Genomic DNA, 21,259 nt, shown 5'->3' on the forward strand with positions numbered 1-21,259 from the left:
ACAGACGCAAAGGGCCACAGACGCAAAGGACCACAGACGCAAAGGACCACAGACGCAAAGGACCACAGACGCAAAGGACCACAGACACAAAGGACCACGCCTGGAAGCCTGAGATCCGGGCATGAGCAGGGCTGGTTTCCCCCGAGGCCGCTCTCCTGGGCTTACAGAGGGCCTCCTCCTCCCCGCGTCTCTCTGTGTGCATCCGTGTCCTCATCTCTTCTTATGAGGACACCAGTCACGCTGCACTAGGGTTCCCGTGACCTCATGTCAGCCCACACCAGTGTGGCACCCATTACATTTCTCGGTGTAGGGCCCACACTCCCAAGATTTGCTTTCAGCCCTGAGTTCAGAATGTTTTTTTCCCTTAAAAAGACTAGCATACTTTCCCTTATGGGTAGTTTGGATGTTGTGACTATCTTTATATGTATTCATAGTGCCTAGAGTTCAGTTTTGGCCCGTGTTTAGCACATCAAGAGTCATCAGAATCACCCAGAGGGCTGTGTTTAAACAGATCACAGGGCTGCACCCCCGAGTGTCTGACCCAGGGGGTCTCCTGGGGCCTGAGGTTTTGCGTTTCTGACAAGCCCCCCAACCCCCGGGGGGTGCTCACCCACCTATTCCAGACATGGCCCACCAGGTGGCGCAGTGGGAGCACCCCGGGGACAGGCCATCCCGCCCTGCTGGTGCTCTGGTGGGGGGAGGGGGTGATAGGCACCTGGGCACTAGGGACCCTCCCCACAGCCTGTGAATCTCCTCGCTCCTTGTGGGAGGACTTTTACCCTAAATTGTTGTGACCCAGCTTCAGCTGTGGCATTTCAGACCTCAAAAGTAATAACGTTTTAAATGACACAGACTGGTAATGAATGAAGCAGGAAGGAACCGTGAGTCTTTTTTCATACAGGACTTTTGCGCCAGTGCAGTCAGCAGATGCAAAACAGGGCTGAGAAGGACAAAGGGTCTTCCTTCTGCTTTGACTTTTTTTGTTCTTACATTTTGTTTGTCAGAGTCAAAAGGACCCACTTATTTGTGAAATTAATTTCCTGACCATCTGCTACCCTTCAACCTAACTCACGGTGTGCCAGTAACTATTCCTGCTTACCTGTGCTTCCCACTGACAGCAAGATAACCGTAAGGGTTTGAATGGCCGGATGGTTCATCAGAGAAAGTGAGTAGTATTTGGGGTGAAGGGAAGCTAATTAAATATGTAACTAATTATGTGTATATTAGAGAAAAGGAATGTCGTGAAATTGTAATTTTGAGTGGTACAAGTCAGTGTGATGATTGAAAGCAGAAGTCATGAATAAATATTTTTTGTAGAAAAAATGATCTCACTTTATTAATAGATGTGTTTCTCAGTGTATTAAATAAGATATGTATCAAGTATGGGGGGATTGCAAGATCTAAGTGCTCAGAAAGTTTGTGCTCAACCTGGTTATGTGCAAACCCTGTGGCTTTGTGTCCAAGGATCTGAAATCTTCAGGTCAAGCTATGTAATTACACTATGAATTAGGTCTATGATTTCTAGCAGTTTTCCCAGGGATGTGAGAAAGCAATTATCAAGAATGCACCTTTGTGGACGGAAAAAACCCTAACTGTATTAGAGGGACTAAAGGACACGCAAAAAATGTCAGGTTATTTCAGCACAAGCAGATTTCTGAACACTTGATTAACAGTGTCTGTCAGAAATCTTTTTTCTTTTTTGTATGTTTCATTGTACTTCAAATTAGCAAAGAATATTGCCTTTTATCAAGGCCAAGATTTTAATGTTGCAAAGAAGAAGAAAAATAATAAGGAAGCAGATCATCTTTAAAGATGATTCTTGGCACAGTCAGAGCCTGAGGAAGCGGGGGTACGTTAGCCTGCGCGCACGGAGTGCCCCAGGCCCGGCCCTCAGCTCCACTGTGTGCGTGTTTGTGGTCTCTGTTTGTTCGGGGGGCACAGAGGGGCTGAAGGATAAGACGGTAAAATCTGCCGGGAGGGGCAACGTGAGATCCTTAATCACAGGTTAATTCAAAGTGAATTTTAAGTGGAATCCTGCCGTTTAATCGTCACATCTGGGGTATATGTGCTGCCCATTCTTCCCCGTAAGGGAGCACCTGTGCTCCTACGACGTGGCAGTCAGCTCGGCGGTCACAGCAAACTCCACAGCCGCAGTCCGAGATCAGCACGTCAGCACGGCTGGTTCTTTCTGAGGCCTCTCTCCTGGCGTGTAAACACCGTCCTCCCCCTTCGTCCTCACGTGGTCATCCCTCTGGGCGTGTCTGTGTCCTGATCTCTGTTTATAAGGACACAAGTCACGTTGGATGAGGGTCACCCTAATGACCTCATTTTCCTTTCAAATGTAAAGGCCCTCTGTACATACACAGTCCCATTCTGAGGCCCTGGGTGTTAGAACGCTACCCTATGAATTTAGGGGGCCAGAGGGCAGAGTGCTATGGCAGCCACGGCCATCAAATACACATGGCTTCTGGACCCAAGTAAGCTGGAGGAGACTTTGTCTCCGAAGGGGACAGACTCCACCAGTCACTAAGCGCACGTGTGGGGTGCCTTGGCTAACGAGCGTAATGGGAGTCTGGTGTAGACGTTCTTCCCACAAACAAGATGCTGGTAAATTTAACATGTTTAGCAAGAACTGCATCACCTATGTTGACAGGGCACTAATGCCTTTCGTAGAAAAGCAGAGTGTGTTTCTGAGTATGGGATCAGCTGGTAGGCAGCGGGAGAATGCCCTCGCACACCGCACATACAGAACCGTGTCTAACAGGCTACAGCTCTGTCAAGCCCCCTGCCTGCCTTGTGCTTCCAACTGAGAACTTCAGACACAGCGGGCATGGATGGGCCGGGCCCACATGAGAAAACGAGCCTTGCTCCTTAGTTCACAAGAGCACATGGCGCTTCTGCCTGACAACGGAGGGCTCTGTGCTCCCGGCGGAGGCAGGAGATGAAACGGCAGAGGAGGCCCAGCTGACGTCCCCAGAGCATCCCTCCCGCGGGCGGGCCGCCAGAGAGATGCAGAACCGTCATCACACCGGGAGGGCTTTGGGGGCAGCGATTCTCAAAGTGCATCCCTGGACTAGCAGCCTCAGCACCACCAGGAAATGGGTTAGAATTGCAGATTCTTGGGCTCCACCCAGATCCATAAAACTCAGAAACCAGTGTTTGAACAGGCTCTCTAGGTAAGCTTGCCAGATAGAGAAAATACAATACAGGGCACACAGTGTAACTCGAATTTATAGAAATAGTGAATCATATTTTAGTATAAGTATACCCCATTTTTTTTTTGCATGGGACATACTTATACTAAAAATGATTCACTGCTTCTCTGAAATTCACATTTGACTGGAGTTCTGCCTTTTATCTGGCAGCTCTCACTCCACAAGATTCTGGGGCATGTCAAAGCTTGGGAGCCACTGGCACAGAGATTGGTCTAGGTCGGAAGCCCTGCTCTGGCTCTTTCCATGATGAACCCCAACCTTTTTTCATTAGATTTCCCCTTCACTTTTGTCTCTCTCAGCTCCTTTTATAACCAGTGACTCTGTGTTCTACACACTTCCTGTCATGAATTTGGATGCTAGCTTATCCATGCCACGCAGACTCCCGGAATGCGACCGTATTTTGTATCTACCACAAGGGATTAGAAATGTAGACATTACTGGGGAGAAGGACAGTGACCCCGGCAGCAGTGCCAAGCCAAACTGCCCTCAGCTCCTCCTCGTCTCTGTCCTTATGCTCCCTTACAGACTGCATTAAAATTTGTTCTGACATTCGCATTGTTACCTGAAAGCATCACTGTTTGCTCCCACGGAGGCAGTTCAAGAGCAGCCTTCCCCAGGCCCCCAGGGTTCTCCAAAAAGAGAACTTCCGGCACATAACCCTCTCCCAGATCACTCTTGTCAAAATGCATCAGACAGTCCATGAAACAGCACGTTTATGGATCATGGGAACGGCTGCCAAGCATTCTACATTCACCCCTTTATGTAGAAGTGACAATTCGTCACCAGAGGGACGAAGCTCTCGGATGAGCCGATGTGAACCTTGGACCACGCGTGTGGGCAGACACCCGGGGCTGCGCTGATCCGTCCTGACCTCCAGGAGTGGGGCCGCAATGGGTATTTGTGGAGTTCTGAAAGGCAGAGACATCCCAGTTACCACGAAAGCTTTGTTTCCAAGATGGGTAGGTGATTCGGACAGCCATTTGGCACCCTGTGTACCTGTCCCCCCACCCTGGGATTCAGCATTTAGACAAACACACGGACAACCCCGATGTGGTAACAGATGTTGTGTCAGTGGGCCGGCCCAAGCAAGGCCCAAGTCCAGGTGCTGCTGGAGGTGGGAGAACAGGCAGCGGGTGAAGTTGACAAAACAGGACAGAAAGCAGGGAAGGCACTGATAGGGCTTGATACCAGGGGGTAATTCCAGTGGTTTACGAGGTATTCATGTCATAATTATTAATGTATTAATGACTGATTAGAGGAACTTCAATTATTCATGAGCTAGCCCCTAATTCCAGTTCCCATGATCCCCTGCTCAAGTTCCCCAAAATAGTAATGTGGGAATTAACTTCCAAATATTATGCTTTAAAATCATTACGTCCGGGTGGATGCGGTTAAAAGGAAGAGCACATACATCACCTGCCCTCCGTTCCACAGCTGCTCTGTGTCTGCACTGGGGGTTGTGCTGGGAACGCCCACCCTGGCCCCCACAACACAGAGCCTCCCTGCTCCTGCCTGGAGTTCAGGCCTCAGGCTGGTCCAGGGCCCACGCATGCTGAGACCCGGGCCGCAGAAATGCCCACGAAGGACATTGGCAAAGCCCTCTGTGTGGGCCGCTGTCTTCAGATGAGGTGACTATGGAAAGCCGTATTAGTCAGGCTTCTCCAGAGAGAAAGAACCAACACTGTGTGTGAGTGTGCGACACAAAACAGGAGAGAGGGAGGGAGGCAGGAAGGGAGAGTGCAAGTGGGAGAGATTTATTTGAGGAATTGACTCACACAATTATGGAGAATGGTCTAAAATCTGCAGGATGGGCTGGTGGGCTGGAGACCCGGGGAAGCCTTAATGTTGCAGTCTTGAGTCTGAAGGCCATCTGGAGGCAGATCTCCCTCTTCTCAGGGGAACTTTAGTCTTTTCTTAAGACCTGAAACTGATTGGACGAGGCCCACCCACATTACAGAAGTTCCTCTGCTTTAAAGTCTGCTAATTTGAACGTTAACCTCATTTACCAAATACCTTCACAGAAACATCTGGAATAATGTCCAACCAAATATGGGGGACTGCGGCCCAGTCAAGTCCACACAAGAAATTAACCAGTGCCCTGACGGAGAGTGAGTAATGACGTGTGGCCCAGCCGTGGTAGCACATTCAGAGGAGAAGGGCTGGGAGGGGAGGAGGCCCGTGCAGGGCTGTGTGCCCCGCAGCGCTGGAGAGGCTGGGAACATCAGGCAGGCACCCGGGGAACAAGGCCCGGGCATGAGGTCATTCTGACCACGGGTGGGAAGCTGCTGAGGAAGAGTGGGCGGTGTGGAGAGCCACGGCTACTCCTGAGGTCTTCCAGGTCCGTGCGCTGTGCTCACCTTCCTGAATCGTGAAGGCCCGAACCCAGCCTCCAGGGACAGAGTGCTATCGAACGCAGACGAGGCTCCTTACCCTTCACCCCCGAAGGATGTGTTAGCCACGGCTGATTCCCTAACCACCACTTCTGAACATGTTTGTGTTACGCTAACAGCCCGACTTTCCATCCTAGAGGGTGTCACATCGCATTGCTCTGTACCACAGCGTGGAGACCCAAACAAAAGCAACTTTTTGTACAGAACACAACTGGAGCACACTTTTAGTGTGTGGGAGGTCAGCCCCTCCTTCATATGATGATTGATGCAAATCTTTCCAGGAACTTCTACCGTGTTTTCTTTGGACCCACCTTCTAAGTGGTCACCACTCAGCGCTTGGAACAGCGAGAAATGGCCGATGTCTGGCTACCACAAAAGGCACGGAGCTTAGCAATGGGAGCCCAAAGCCAAAGGTTTACTGGGAATCCCTTCAAGGATTCTAAAGTGGTCCTTTCAGGGTCCTTGAGAGAGAAGCCTCAAGGCGGGGGGGGGATGAGCGTGAGAACCAGGCCCACCTGCTGGTGTGTGCACGTGGTCTACAGTCTCTCGGGGCCTCTCTCACCAGGAATCCAGCAGGGTTTCTAAGAGGCTTCGATTTCTAGCTCCTTTGACAACCGCATCTCCAGGCAGCTCGATTAGAGGAAGTACTTGAAAGAACAAAAGCACACAGTTCAGCAAGTGGATGAGAGCTGCACGCTCCAGATCTTGAGCCTGCTCCCGGAGCTTCACTGCAGGGCTGGGGCCTCTCCCGGGGCGGGGCGGGGCACTGAGAGGCCCAGACACAGGGCAAGAGCGGCCTCTTCTCTGCTTCCAGAGAGGCCTGCCCAACTCCCTGACAGTCAACTTCGTTTTTTTTTTTTTTTTTTTAAGATTTTATTTATTTATTTGACAGAGAGACAGCCAGCGAGAGAGGGAACACAAGCAGGGGGAGTGGGAGGGGAAGAAGCAGCCTCCCAGCGGAGCAGGGAGCCCGATGCGGGGCTCCATCCCAGGACCCTGGGATCACGCCCTGAGCCAAAGGCAGATGCTTAACAACTGAGCCACCCCGGCACCCGGAGACTTACCTTCTATATAGAAATTTGGTTTGGGGAGCAACTGAATCCATGTGCCTCAGGATGTGGCCGCACCTGTTTCTGTGTCTGAGGACAGACCTAGGGGGATGCGGGAAGCCAGGAGGCAGGGCCCTCACGCACGGGGCTGCCGGGTGTGTCACTGCACACCCACTGTGTGTGTGGGGCCCACGCTGCCCGCCTTCTTGGTCTGGCCCTGCAGTCGGGGTCTGAGCGTGTGCAGGCCGGGGAGGAGCAGACCGTAGGCCGGAGTAGCCTGTATGAGCAGAGGTGTGGGCACCGCCAAAGCCAAAACGGCTCTGGAGAAGGTGAAACAGGCAGGGACGACGCAATGCAGAGCTACCACAACAGAGGAGAGAGGACGCAGCTCCTCTGAGACAAAGGACGGGATTCTTCAAGCGCTGGCTGACGGGGACCTAAGACTGCCTGTGTTTGCTAATTGGCTTTGCCCAGAGGAAACGCAGACTTCTCCTGTCTTTGCGACGGCCGGTAGCTGTCCAACTAGGAGACGGGGCGCCCACCCCCACAGGGACTGGGGGATTGCACGCTACCTTCCGCGGCATTTCATTTCAGAGAGATGGCTCCCAGGTCCTCGAGAAGGACATTCCTGTGTTGTAACACAGGCAAGAGGCTTTAAAAAAGATTTACATACATCTCAAAGGGGCTGAGAAAGAATTTACAATGATCAGTTGTATAAAGAAAATGCTTGTTAGTCTGGATTGTTCAGAGAAACAGAACCAATGGAGTTTATAGAAAGAGATTTATTAGAGGAGCTGACTCACCAATCTACGGAGGCTGAGCAATCCCAAGATCTGCACTCGGCAAGCTGGAGACGGAGAGCCCTGGTAAAGGCAGGAGCCCCAGGTCTTCTGCTCTGTGCCTGCACCTGCCTTGAGCTCCCTAGGGGGCCTCCCTAGGCAAGCGCCTCCTCCAGGTTCTGTGATAAACTTCTCTATTTCGATTTCTCTGTGGCCTGTTGTGAAACCATGCTCACTGTCCAGCACCCAGGGCTCCAGGAGACAGATGCTAATTTAACATGCCTGACCTCTGTCCTGGGCATGGATACATCGTCTTCCCTGGGTCCTCACGTGGTCACCCCTCTATGTGTGCCCGTGTTCTGATCTCCTCTGCTTATAAGGACACCAGTCACACTAGATTAGGGCCCAGCCTGACACTTCATTTTAACTCAACCACCTCGGTAAAGACTCCATCTCCAAGCACGGTCACATTCTGAGGTCCTAGAGTCAGGGTTCAACATAAGCACTTTGGGGGGCAAAACTCAACCCATCGTACCCAGTCCTTAAGGTCATCGGGCACTTGATGTGTTGGGGCTCCACATCACCTCATGTAGCTCTCCTAGTCACACAATGTAGATGGTATTCATATCTCAAAATAAAGGGACTGGTAAGAAGTGGGCAGAAGACGCGGAGAGACACTTTTCCAAAGAAGACACAGAAATGGCCAACAGACCCATGAAAAGATGCTCCACATCACTCATCATCAGGGAAAAGCACATCAAACCACAATGAGGTACCACCTCCCACCTGTCAGAATGGCTAAAATCAACAACCCAAGAAACAGCAGATGTTGGCAAGGATGTAGAGAAAGGGGAGTCCTCTTGCTCTGCTGGTGGAAATGCAAACTGGGGCAGCCACTCTGGAAAACAGTATGGAGGTTCCTCAAAAAGTTAAAAATAGAGCTATCTTGTGATCCAGCAATTGCACTACTAGGTATTTATCCAAAGGATACACACATAGTGATTCAAAGGGGCGCCTGCACCCCAGTGTTCATAGCAGCAATGTCCACCATAGCCAAACTATGGAAAGAGCCCAGATGTCCATCAACAGATGAATTGATAAAGAAGATGTGGGGTGTGTGTGTGTGTGTGTGTGTGTGTGTGTGTGTGTATATATATACATACATATAATTCAGCCATAAAAAAGAATGAAGTCTTGCCGTTTGCAATGACACGGTTGGAACTACAGGGTATTATGCTAAGTGAAATGAGTCAGTCCGAGAAAGACAATTATCCTATGATCTCTCTCATATGTGGAATTTAAGAAATGAAACAGATGAACATAGGGGAAGAGAGGGATAAATAAAATAAGATTAAAAAAAGAGAAAGAAGCAAACCATAAAAGACGCTTAATAATAGAGAACAAACAGAGTTGATGAGCTACCAGGTCTTTTTTGAAAAATGTCTCTTTCTACTTGGGCAGCCAGTTATTTTCTGAGATTCGCAAAACAGAATCCTGACTCCTGCTTCCTGTAGCTGCAACAATACGCGTTTTTCTGTCTTCAGAGTGTCATTTGGAAATGAATTTCTCTTACGAAGAAAATTTATTCGATGTACAGAAACTCCTGAAATTGACTCACTCCATTTTCTTCTATTAAATTGCAGAAAATTAAATTTGACAATTTTACTTAAAAATTGCATGCATATTATAATCCCATGTTTGTAATTTTTTCCCTATTCTATGTTTCGTCATGCATAGAAAGTTATTCCCTGGGCGCTGCCTCGTTTTGCTTTGAGCTGATTAGAGTCAGGATGATATTTCCATTCCTGGGTTTTTTTCTGTATCACTTTTTTAAAAAAATAAGAGGTATTTATTGTTTGAAAAACAATAATGTTTTAAAAAGCATATTCTCAAAAATGTCACAATGTGAAAGAAAGTGGATTGCGAAGCTGCATATCATGACATTGTGCAATTGTCCCTAGTGATTTTTGAGAATCAAGATTATAGGTGATTTTTTTCATAGCTTTTTTAGTATCCTAAGTATTTAAAATTAATATGGATTACTGCTCTGTATGTCAGGGTTCTCCAGAGAAACAGGGTTGACAGAATATACAAGTAGGGGTTTGTTATAAGGAATTGGCTCACGTGACTAGAGGCTGGGAAGTCCCTGACCTGCAGTGGGCACACTGGAGACCTGGGAACTGGGGGTGTGGGTTCCATCTGAGTCTCCCCCTGAAGGCAGCTGAAGGCCGTGCCCCAGCTCAGAGACGGTTAGGCAGAGAGGGAAGCCTCCCTTCCTTGGCTTTGCCCTCTACTCAGGTCTCCATGGACTGGATGAGGCCCACCCACAGTGAGGAGGCCCGCTGCCTTATTCAGTCTATCCATTTAGATGTTAATCTCATGCAGAACACACCCAGAATTATGTTTAACCAAATATCCAGACACCCCAGGGGAGTTGATACATAAAATTAACCATCACACTCCTTATAATGAAAAAATAAATGATTAAGGCCATTGAAGGAAGAGACACAGGGGGATCTTTCAAAAGGAGCATCTAGGAAAATCCACAGGCTTGTGCCCAGGTTCTACACGGGGTGCGAGCCTGTGGAACCCCAACATGAGAACCCAATGTTGGAACCTTCTCCAGGACATCGGTAAGCACTCTGGATGACCTCACTCCTTTGTGCTGCACGGGGGGTATTTGGTATCAGGGGTGAGAGATTTGGGCCTCAGGAGCCACTGCTTCCATTACCACAGCTCTGCTCAGGGAGGGTCCTGTGAACCCGGTACTGCACCAGGAGCTCGCTCCTCCTCACCACCCCTGCAAGGAGGGGTGTTAGTCCTCTTTACACATGGGGAATGTGAAGGGGAGAGAGGCCATGTAACCCATCCAACACCACGCAGCAAGCAAAGGAGAGGAGGGATTTGAACCCAAGAGGAAAATACGGATCGGCTGTGGGGCAGCTGAGCGCTTGCTTCCGGGTCTGGAGCTCCATTGCTCTGCTTCTCTTAGATGCTGTGCAAGAAGCAGCAGAATTTTTTTTTTAATTGGGGCATATTTATTGCACCCACACATGTGTATACAATCACAATGCATTTATATATACTCAAATGGACTTGAAATATTAATTCCCAGCTAATTAACATAAAATTGATAAAGAAGGCCCAGAAATTCGAGTTTAAGGTGTGACCAGGGGAGGAATGAATTACACAACCTGGGGCCACTGTCTTACAGAAGGGCTGTCTCTGTCCCAAAAGAGATTTCCAGCGTATCTGGTCTTCCAGGGCACTGTGGCTGTCTTTGGCACAATTCACATTTTTGCACATTTCCTAGAAACAAATCATCTATAAGATTTTATAACACTACCACTTTCTTTCATACAGGGACCCTTGGGGATTCCCCATACTTAAAATTAAATTAAAACAATCTATCCTGTCTCACCAGATGTTTTGCCAGCATGTCTGGTCTCAGTGATATTTCGAGGACAACAGACATTCGGGCTGAGTAGGATGCATTTTAAACAGTGCAGCAACACGGGTTCTCATTTGCCCCGAGACTAGCTATTTGTTATTCAGCCCATACGTTTTCAGGTTCGTAGACAAATGGAAAATTCAGTGTCCTAACTCCTGGCCTTCTTCTCACTGTTGCCTGCACTGAGAAAGGGGTAAGCACGTCTGTATGGGCAGCTGAAGCTGGGGTTTCCGTGGCTGTGCGGTATTTTCTATGACAACTTACTTCCTGGAAAGAGCCCACTGTTTTCCCAGTGGGAAAACTTGCTTGTGACAAATTGTTTATGACAAAGTTTCAAATTTTGGTGCTGAAGATGAATGGTTTTGAGATTCAAGTCTTTTTTTCTTCCAATTACTTCTGCTGGGACTTCAAAGTCCATTTGGAAACTGCAGGCCGGCCTCCGCTTCCCCAGGGCAGGAATTGAGAACGGATCCCACGGAAACAAATAACACACTGGCCAATGTCACATGAGACGGTCGCTTTGGCCGAAAGCGATAATACACTGACCAATAAACCCTTGGAAGACTCTTGCCAATTTCAGTGACATTCTCTTCTTAATTTCACAAATATCCAAGGACTCAAGGTAATAGAAATGAGATGATTCAGTGCACCAAAGGAAGGCCCTTTGGCTCATCACCAAAGCACTCATGGATATTGCATTTTATTGGATACACTTAGATATGACCTGATTAGTGACCATTTTTAAAGTCACATTTAAAAGTTTTAAACGTACTTAAGATTTTATTTATTTATTTGTCAGAGAGCGCGCGAGAGCGAGCGAGCGAGCACACAAGCAGGGGGAGTGGCGGCAGAGGGAGAAGCAGGCTCCTGCTGAGCAAGGAGCCTGATGAGGGACTTGATCCCAGGAGACTGGGATCATGACCTGCGCTGAAGGCAGATGCTTAACCAACGGAACCACCCAGGTGCCCCCTTTAAATGTAATTTGATCAAGAACTTTAGCAGCAGATTCAGCAATATAAAAGTCACAGAAATTTAGAGAGATATTTGAAATATAATAGGGTAATTTAATCTGGATCAACTAGTTTGCTAAATGTAAACCATCCCACGTAATGAAATCTTCATATTTCTCTTAAAAATGAAAGAAAGAATGTTTCCTGTCACTGATCACTATAAATATTTGAGGGGATTCTTTGGAATTTTTTATCGAGGCTAGTTTTCCTTTTGATGTTATGACTCTCTTAAGACATCAAACACACACACGGACACACGTGGGCAGTAAGAATACGATACATCATTTTCAACATCTTTTCTGCCGCAAAAATACCAACTGTGATTTAATCCAGGCACGTGTGGGAAATTTCCTAAAGGCAGGAATTTAACTATTACTGTTTTGAGTTTCCATGGTGGCTATTTCCAAAATTCCAAATTATAAATAAGTAATATACTTAACGAATTTCTCCATTTTTCAACCTTGATTTGTTTTATGATGACTTTTCATTAGGAAAGATGAAGGTTTGGCTAAGTGGTGGTCCTCTCTCTTTCCCCCAGATTGTTCTGGATACATTACTGTAGCCAGCTCTCCTGTGGATTCACGATTTAGCTTTAAATGGAACACTTGAACGTGAATTTCTTGTTGGGTCAACTTTAGACGGGAATAATTGCTGAGACGGGTGGGTCTCCAAACCCTGCCCTTCCCTCTATCTTTTCCCTCACGTTATGCATCCCACATTCTTCCAGCTAGATATGCATTTATTTTTCCAGTGATAGATTTTTCCCCCATTTTTAATGGTTGGTATGGCTTACATACCACAGCAGTCCCCCACTGTCAGACTACAACTCATCGATGTTTATAAGTCTAGAGCTGTGTGAGCTCCCCCAGCTCAGTTTTAGGACATTCCCAATACCCAGCATGCACTTATTTTATATCGTCAGAGTAAATGGCATCGAGTCTGGTCCCCTGGCCATATATGAATTTTCTGGGTTTCATCTAAAGTTGGGTCAATACATAGCATATAGGCATGATTATGACAGAGTGGGAACAGGCCCAGTGGAGACTCATGACTAGTCACTTAATTCACTCAACAATAAATCATTATTGAGGGGCACCTGGGTGGCACAGCAGTTAAGCGTCTGCCTTCAGCTCAGGGCGTGATCCCGGCATTATGGAATCGAGCCCCACGTCAGGCTCCTCCACTATGAGCCTTCTTCTTCCTCTCCCACTCCCCCTGCTTGTGTTCCCTCTCTAGCTGGCTGTCTCTATCTCTGTCGAATAAATAAATAAAATCTTTAAAAAAAAATAAATCATTACTGAGAGTCTCCCTGTGTCAGGTGCTGTTTTAAACCCCAGCGACGAGATGGTGAGCAGAGTGCACCTGGCGCCTTTCTTCACGGAGCTGGAACTCTGGTGAGGCTATTGACATCATAAAGTACCGACCCAAATACGTGCATACCCACTAGCTTCTGCCAGCAAATGGTGGCTTCAAACCACAACCATCTGATTATTGCAGATCTGATTACTGAGTCATCTGGGCCGGCAGTCCAGTCTGGGCCAGCCTGGTTGGTCCCTGTATCTGTGGTCAGTTAGAGGGTAGTGTGGAAGCCGGCTGATGCAGGATGGCCTCATGTCACAAAGGGTCCCCTCCACTATATTCTGTTGGTCAAAGCAGCCAGAAGCCTGCCCAGATAGAAAGTGGGGGACACAGACCACACCACTGAATGGGAGGGCCCCCATGTAAGAAGCCTACCTGACCTGAGGCAGCCATGCTGGGAGGAAGGTCAAGCCTCACAGAGAAGCCACGTGCAAGAGCTCAGGCTTGGGTGAGCCCAGCCTCGGGTCATTCCAGGCCAGGTGTCGGATGAGTGAGGAAAGAAGCCCCTGCCAAAATTCCTGACTGCAGAATCCAAAGGGCATTATAAAGTGGACGTTGTTTTATAATACTGATCTTTGCAGCAATCCATAACTGGAACAAGGAGAAAGATGGCACAGGTATTGGGGTAACTCACAGAGAAGATGGTGTATGTTTGCAATGTTGTCTCTTTCCATTAAAATTGTTTCCATGGGATGTCAGGAATGAATGCGAGAAACCAGGAGCTCGATCCGCATTTTGTACTAAATCGCACGTGATTAGAGCATTATCCAAAGCCGTGAATAGAGTGACTCCACCCAGCTAGTGATGAGTAGAAATGGTGGCCACGGAGCAACTATGGGTGGGACCAACCCAGAGCCGTGGGGGTCTGAGGCCACTGGGCCCAGTCTACCTTGGAGAGGATATTCATACTGGTTTTTAACTCAGAAAGCTCTGAGCTCAGGACAAAGAAAAGAGTCCTTTATGGAACACTGTAGAACTTGATGTTTTTTTTTTTCCTGGAATATTTACCCTTTGTCTTTCCAAATGAGTAAAGAAAAATTCTAAAGACTGTTCATTGGATTTAATTTTGTTCTTTGGAAATCCAGTGATGAGTTTCTAGGGGAATGAAAGGTACAAGCCTGAAAGGGCTTTTCTCTTGTTAAGAAGTGTGATTAGAGGATTACCCAGGATGCTCTGTTCTGTGTTTTCCCTGTGGCTTTCATTACAGCTGCTCCCTCCTCAGCAGGCTCCATGATTATACGAATGTCTTAGCCTTTCAAGTGTTCCATTATTCATCTGTTACTCACTGGGCGCACCCACGGCCTGTTCAGCTGTGGAGCCAGCTTGCTCAGTGTGCTGGCTGTGCATTCGTTTTTGACTTGGGTTTTTTGTGTTTCTAGGAAAGATGAAATGGAAGATCACATTTATGTGGTGGCTCTCCTTGCTTGTGGACTGGGGTCTTATTCTTCATCACCCACATGTGTGAGCCCTCTGACTGTTCAACCCTGATTCCCTGGTTGCACTTGCTTGCAAATTGTAGGCACTGTCACGAAAGCAATCTTGCCTACTTGAAATACCTCATTTATGGTCATTGCTTTGTGGGCCATGGTCTCCCATCTTCCGAGTCTCATTGCCCCCAGCATCATCTACTTTTCCTGCTTAGTCATTCTGTCATACGCGGTTCAACAAAACCATCTCAGCATCCTTGTTTCCTATCATAAATGTTGCTTAGATAGAACTAAAAAAGATTATACAAAACTTTTGGCTGTGTGCCCTCAGTGATATGGATAAGGGGTAATGATTCAGTGACATGAAATGGATAAAAATGATAGACTCTTTTGACAAACAGCAGCTAATAACAACTTTCAAATGGTGAATTAATCATTTGGGCCACTTAATTGCCGTTTAGAAGAGTTCAGAAATTCGAATGCCTATGAGGGTAAGGGGACAGTATACTTGTGTGTGTGGGCAGGCTGGGGTGCATAAGACATCTACAGTTACACCATATCTTATTAAACTAAACTTTCATCTAAAGAAAACTGTACATTGACATGTAGTTGTAGGAAATAATACAGACCCAACTTAAGCACCCATCACCCAATTTCCCCAGAGGGTAATGTCTTCCAAAACTACCAGACAATGTCACAACCAGCACATTGACACTAACACAGTCAAGACACAGCATTTTCATCACCACAAGACCCCCTCGGGTGACCCCTGTCCTCCCCACGCCATCGCTAACCTGGGCAATCATTCCTCTTCACTAGTCTATTCCCCATCTCCATAATTCTGACATTTCAAGAATGATATAAAAATGGAATCATATGGTATGGTTAAAAAGAGAAAACAGGGGTGCCTGGCTGGCTCAGTCAGTAGAGCAAGTAACTCGATGTCAGGGTTGTGAGTTCGAGTCCCATAAGATTACTTTAAAAAAAGAGACAGAGAAAACAGGCCCAAAATGGAGTCACTTGGGATAAGTTCATGTCACCAAACCAAGACTTCACATCTAACCTAATTATGGTTTCAGCCTTTCCCAGGAGTGTAATCTTAACCAGTCAGTCTGGGATTACCTGGTCAGCACTAGTGAGGTCATCTGCCCGATGGACCCTTGGCCTTCCCCCAAAGGAAGGTGGCCTTGCCTAAAACAATCCACTCGTTGCTAGTAACTTTTTTGTCCTGCCCACTTCTGCCTGTACAAGTCTTCTGTTTTGTACCATGTGTGAAATGAGTCTCTGTCCTATCTGCTAGATGTGATGCTGCCCAATTCACGAATCATTGAATAAAGCCGATAAAATCTTTAAAATTTACTCAGGTGAATTGGTTTTTAATAGTAACCTTTTGGAATTGGATTTTTTCCCTCAGTAGAACTCCTTTGTAATCTGTTGCATAAATAAATGGTCAGTTTTGCTTGCTGAGTAGAATTCCATGGTACGGAGATACCAGAGTCTGTGACCATTCACCCACAGAAGGGCATCTGGGGTGTTTATAGATTTATGAATAAAGCTTCTCTGAACATTTGCATATAGGTTTTTGCGTGAACATAAGCCTCCGTTTCCGCGGAATAAATGTTCAAGGTGTCCTTGCTTGGTCATACAGTGACTGTGTGTTTAGCTCTGTAAAAACTTCCGCACTGTTTTCCAGAGTGACTGAGCAAATGCACACTCCCTCCAGGGTGCAGGAGTGATTCAGTGCCTCTGAATCTTCACCAGCATTTGGTGTTGTTGATATTTTTTATTTCAGCCATACCGTTAGGTCTGTAGTGATATCCCGCATGGTTTTAATTTGCACTTTCCTNCACGCACGGGGCTGCCGGGTGTGTCACTGCACACCCACTGTGTGTGTGGGGCCCACGCTGCCCGCCTTCTTGGTCTGGCCCTGCAGTCGGGGTCTGAGCGTGTGCAGGCCGGGGAGGAGCAGACCATAGGCCGGAGTAGCCTGTATGAGCAGAGGTGTGGGCACCGCCAAAGCCAAAACGGCTCTGGAGAAGGTGAAACAGGCAGGGACGACGCAATGCAGAGCTACCACAACAGAGGAGAGAGGACGCAGCTCCTCTGAGACAAAGGACGGGATTCTTCAAGCGCTGGCTGACGGGGACCCAAGACTGCCTGTGTTTGCTAATTGGCTTTGCCCAGAGGAAACGCAGACTTCTCCTGTCTTTGCGACGGCCGGTAGCTGTCCAACTAGGAGACGGGGCGCCCACCCCCACAGGGACTGGGGGATTGCACGCTACCTTCCGCGGCATTTCATTTCAGAGAGATGGCTCCCAGGTCCTCGAGAAGGACATTCCTGTGTTGTAACACAGGCAAGAGGCTTTAAAAAAGATTTACATACATCTCAAAGGGGCTGAGAAAGAATTTACAATGATCAGTTGTATAAAGAAAATGCTTGTTAGTCTGGATTGTTCAGAGAAACAGAACCAATGGAGTTTATAGAAAGAGATTTATTAGAGGAGCTGACTCACCAATCTACGGAGGCTGAGCAATCCCAAGATCTGCACTCGGCAAGCTGGAGACGGAGAGCCCTGGTAAAGGCAGGAGCCCCAGGTCTTCTGCTCTGTGCCTGCACCTGCCTTGAGCTCCCTAGGGGGCCTCCCTAGGCAAGCGCCTCCTCCAGGTTCTGTGATAAACTTCTCTATTTCGATTTCTCTGTGGCCTGTTGTGGAACCATGCTCACTGTCCAGCACCCAGGGCTCCAGGAGACAGATGCTAATTTAACATGCCTGACCTCTGTCCTGGGCATGGATACATCGTCTTCCCTGGGTCCTCACGTGGTCACCCCTCTATGTGTGCCCGTGTTCTGATCTCCTCTGCTTATAAGGACACCAGTCACACTAGATTAGGGCCCAGCCTGACACTTCATTTTAACTCAACCACCTCGGTAAAGACTCCATCTCCAAGCACGGTCACATTCTGAGGTCCTAGAGTCAGGGTTCAACATAAGCACTTTGGGGGGCAAAACTCAACCCATCGTACCCAGTCCTTAAGGTCATCGGGCACTTGATGTGTTGGGGCTCCACATCACCTCATGTAGCTCTCCTAGTCACACAATGTAGATGGTATTCATATCTCAAAATAAAGGGACTGGTAAGAAGTGGGCAGAAGACGCGGAGAGACACTTTTCCAAAGAAGACACAGAAATGGCCAACAGACCCATGAAAAGATGCTCCACATCACTCATCATCAGGGAAAAGCACATCAAACCACAATGAGGTACCACCTCCCACCTGTCAGAATGGCTAAAATCAACAACCCAAGAAACAGCAGATGTTGGCAAGGATGTAGAGAAAGGGGAGTCCTCTTGCTCTGCTGGTGGAAATGCAAACTGGGGCAGCCACTCTGGAAAACAGTATGGAGGTTCCTCAAAAAGTTAAAAATAGAGCTATCTTGTGATCCAGCAATTGCACTACTAGGTATTTATCCAAAGGATACACACATAGTGATTCAAAGGGGCGCCTGCACCCCAGTGTTCATAGCAGCAATGTCCACCATAGCCAAACTATGGAAAGAGCCCAGATGTCCATCAACAGATGAATTGATAAAGAAGATGTGGGGTGTGTGTGTGTGTGTGTGTGTGTGTGTATATATATACATACATATAATTCAGCCATAAAAAAGAATGAAGTCTTGCCGTTTGCAATGACACGGTTGGAACTACAGGGTATTATGCTAAGTGAAATGAGTCAGTCCGAGAAAGACAATTATCCTATGATCTCTCTCATATGTGGAATTTAAGAAATGAAACAGATGAACATAGGGGAAGAGAGGGATAAATAAAATAAGATTAAAAAAAGAGAAAGAAGCAAACCATAAAAGACGCTTAATAATAGAGAACAAACAGAGTTGATGAGCTACCAGGTCTTTTTTGAAAAATGTCTCTTTCTACTTGGGCAGCCAGTTATTTTCTGAGATTCGCAAAACAGAATCCTGACTCCTGCTTCCTGTAGCTGCAACAATACGCGTTTTTCTGTCTTCAGAGTGTCATTTGGAAATGAATTTCTCTTACGAAGAAAATTTATTCGATGTACAGAAACTCCTGAAATTGACTCACTCCATTTTCTTCTATTAAATTGCAGAAAATTAAATTTGACAATTTTACTTAAAAATTGCATGCATATTATAATCCCATGTTTGTAATTTTTTCCCTATTCTATGTTTCGTCATGCATAGAAAGTTATTCCCTGGGCGCTGCCTCGTTTTGCTTTGAGCTGATTAGAGTCAGGATGATATTTCCATTCCTGGGTTTTTTTCTGTATCACTTTTTTAAAAAAATAAGAGGTATTTATTGTTTGAAAAACAATAATGTTTTAAAAAGCATATTCTCAAAAATGTCACAATGTGAAAGAAAGTGGATTGCGAAGCTGCATATCATGACATTGTGCAATTGTCCCTAGTGATTTTTGAGAATCAAGATTATAGGTGATTTTTTTCATAGCTTTTTTAGTATCCTAAGTATTTAAAATTAATATGGATTACTGCTCTGTATGTCAGGGTTCTCCAGAGAAACAGGGTTGACAGAATATACAAGTAGGGGTTTGTTATAAGGAATTGGCTCACGTGACTAGAGGCTGGGAAGTCCCTGACCTGCAGTGGGCACACTGGAGACCTGGGAACTGGGGGTGTGGGTTCCATCTGAGTCTCCCCCTGAAGGCAGCTGAAGGCCGTGCCCCAGCTCAGAGACGGTTAGGCAGAGAGGGAAGCCTCCCTTCCTTGGCTTTGCCCTCTACTCAGGTCTCCATGGACTGGATGAGGCCCACCCACAGTGAGGAGGCCCGCTGCCTTATTCAGTCTATCCATTTAGATGTTAATCTCATGCAGAACACACCCAGAATTATGTTTAACCAAATATCCAGACACCCCAGGGGAGTTGATACATAAAATTAACCATCACACTCCTTATAATGAAAAAATAAATGATTAAGGCCATTGAAGGAAGAGACACAGGGGGATCTTTCAAAAGGAGCATCTAGGAAAATCCACAGGCTTGTGCCCAGGTTCTACACGGGGTGCGAGCCTGTGGAACCCCAACATGAGAACCCAATGTTGGAACCTTCTCCAGGACATCGGTAAGCACTCTGGATGACCTCACTCCTTTGTGCTGCACGGGGGGTATTTGGTATCAGGGGTGAGAGATTTGGGCCTCAGGAGCCACTGCTTCCATTACCACAGCTCTGCTCAGGGAGGGTCCTGTGAACCCGGTACTGCACCAGGAGCTCGCTCCTCCTCACCACCCCTGCAAGGAGGGGTGTTAGTCCTCTTTACACATGGGGAATGTGAAGGGGAGAGAGGCCATGTAACCCATCCAACACCACGCAGCAAGCAAAGGAGAGGAGGGATTTGAACCCAAGAGGAAAATACGGATCGGCTGTGGGGCAGCTGAGCGCTTGCTTCCGGGTCTGGAGCTCCATTGCTCTGCTTCTCTTAGATGCTGTGCAAGAAGCAGCAGAATTTTTTTTTTAATTGGGGCATATTTATTGCACCCACACATGTGTATACAATCACAATGCATTTATATATACTCAAATGGACTTGAAATATTAATTCCCAGCTAATTAACATAAAATTGATAAAGAAGGCCCAGAAATTCGAGTTTAAGGTGTGACCAGGGGAGGAATGAATTACACAACCTGGGGCCACTGTCTTACAGAAGGGCTGTCTCTGTCCCAAAAGAGATTTCCAGCGTATCTGGTCTTCCAGGGCACTGTGGCTGTCTTTGGCACAATTCACATTTTTGCACATTTCCTAGAAACAAATCATCTATAAGATTTTATAACACTACCGCTTTCTTTCATACAGGGACCCTTGGGGATTCCCCATACTTAAAATTAAATTAAAACAATCTATCCTGTCTCACCAGATGTTTTGCCAGCATGTCTGGTCTCAGTGATATTTCGAGGACAACAGACATTCGGGCTGAGTAGGATGCATTTTAAACAGTGCAGCAACACGGGTTCTCATTTGCCCCGAGACTAGCTATTTGTTATTCAGCCCATACGTTTTCAGGTTCGTAGACAAATGGAAAATTCAGTGTCCTAACTCCTGGCCTTCTTCTCACTGTTGCCTGCACTGAGAAAGGGGTAAGCACGTCTGTATGGGCAGCTGAAGCTGGGGTTTCCGTGGCTGTGCGGTATTTTCTATGACAACTTACTTCCTGGAAAGAGCCCACTGTTTTCCCAGTGGGAAAACTTGCTTGTGACAAATTGTTTATGACAAAGTTTCAAATTTTGGTGCTGAGGATGAATGGTTTTGAGATTCAAGTCTTTTTTTCTTCCAGTTACTTCTGCTGGGACTTCAAAGTCCATTTGGAAACTGCAGGCCGGCCTCCGCTTCCCCAGGGCAGGAATTGAGAACGGATCCCACGGAAACAAATAACACACTGGCCAATGTCACATGAGACGGTCGCTTTGGCCGAAAGCGATAATACACTGACCAATAAACCCTTGGAAGACTCTTGCCAATTTCAGTGACATTCTCTTCTTAATTTCACAAATATCCAAGGACTCAAGGTAATAGAAATGAGATGATTCAGTG

At 47.0% G+C, this 21,259-nt stretch overlaps 2 long non-coding RNA genes across 2 annotated transcripts; both read right to left on the reverse strand.

Annotated features, from left to right (window-relative positions):
* Window positions 1-1,337: 1,337 nt before the first annotated feature.
* Window positions 1,338-6,364, reverse strand: LOC105237807. The gene is made up of 4 exons (XR_004621691.1): window positions 6,121-6,364; window positions 4,991-5,142; window positions 3,778-4,123; window positions 1,338-2,275 (listed from the first exon to the last, which is right to left on the reverse strand). It is a non-coding gene; the product is annotated as an uncharacterized LOC105237807 (long non-coding RNA).
* A 254-nt stretch (window positions 6,365-6,618) lies between these two features.
* Window positions 6,619-17,935, reverse strand: LOC117796940. Its single transcript, XR_004621692.1, has 3 exons — window positions 16,531-17,935; window positions 13,629-13,633; window positions 6,619-6,789 (listed from the first exon to the last, which is right to left on the reverse strand). It is a non-coding gene; the product is annotated as an uncharacterized LOC117796940 (long non-coding RNA).
* Between the last annotated feature and the right edge of the window lie 3,324 nt (window positions 17,936-21,259).

The sequence above is a fragment of the Ailuropoda melanoleuca genome, chromosome 17, assembly GCF_002007445.2.
Source record: "Ailuropoda melanoleuca isolate Jingjing chromosome 17, ASM200744v2, whole genome shotgun sequence".
NCBI classification, from domain to species: Eukaryota; Metazoa; Chordata; class Mammalia; order Carnivora; family Ursidae; genus Ailuropoda; species Ailuropoda melanoleuca.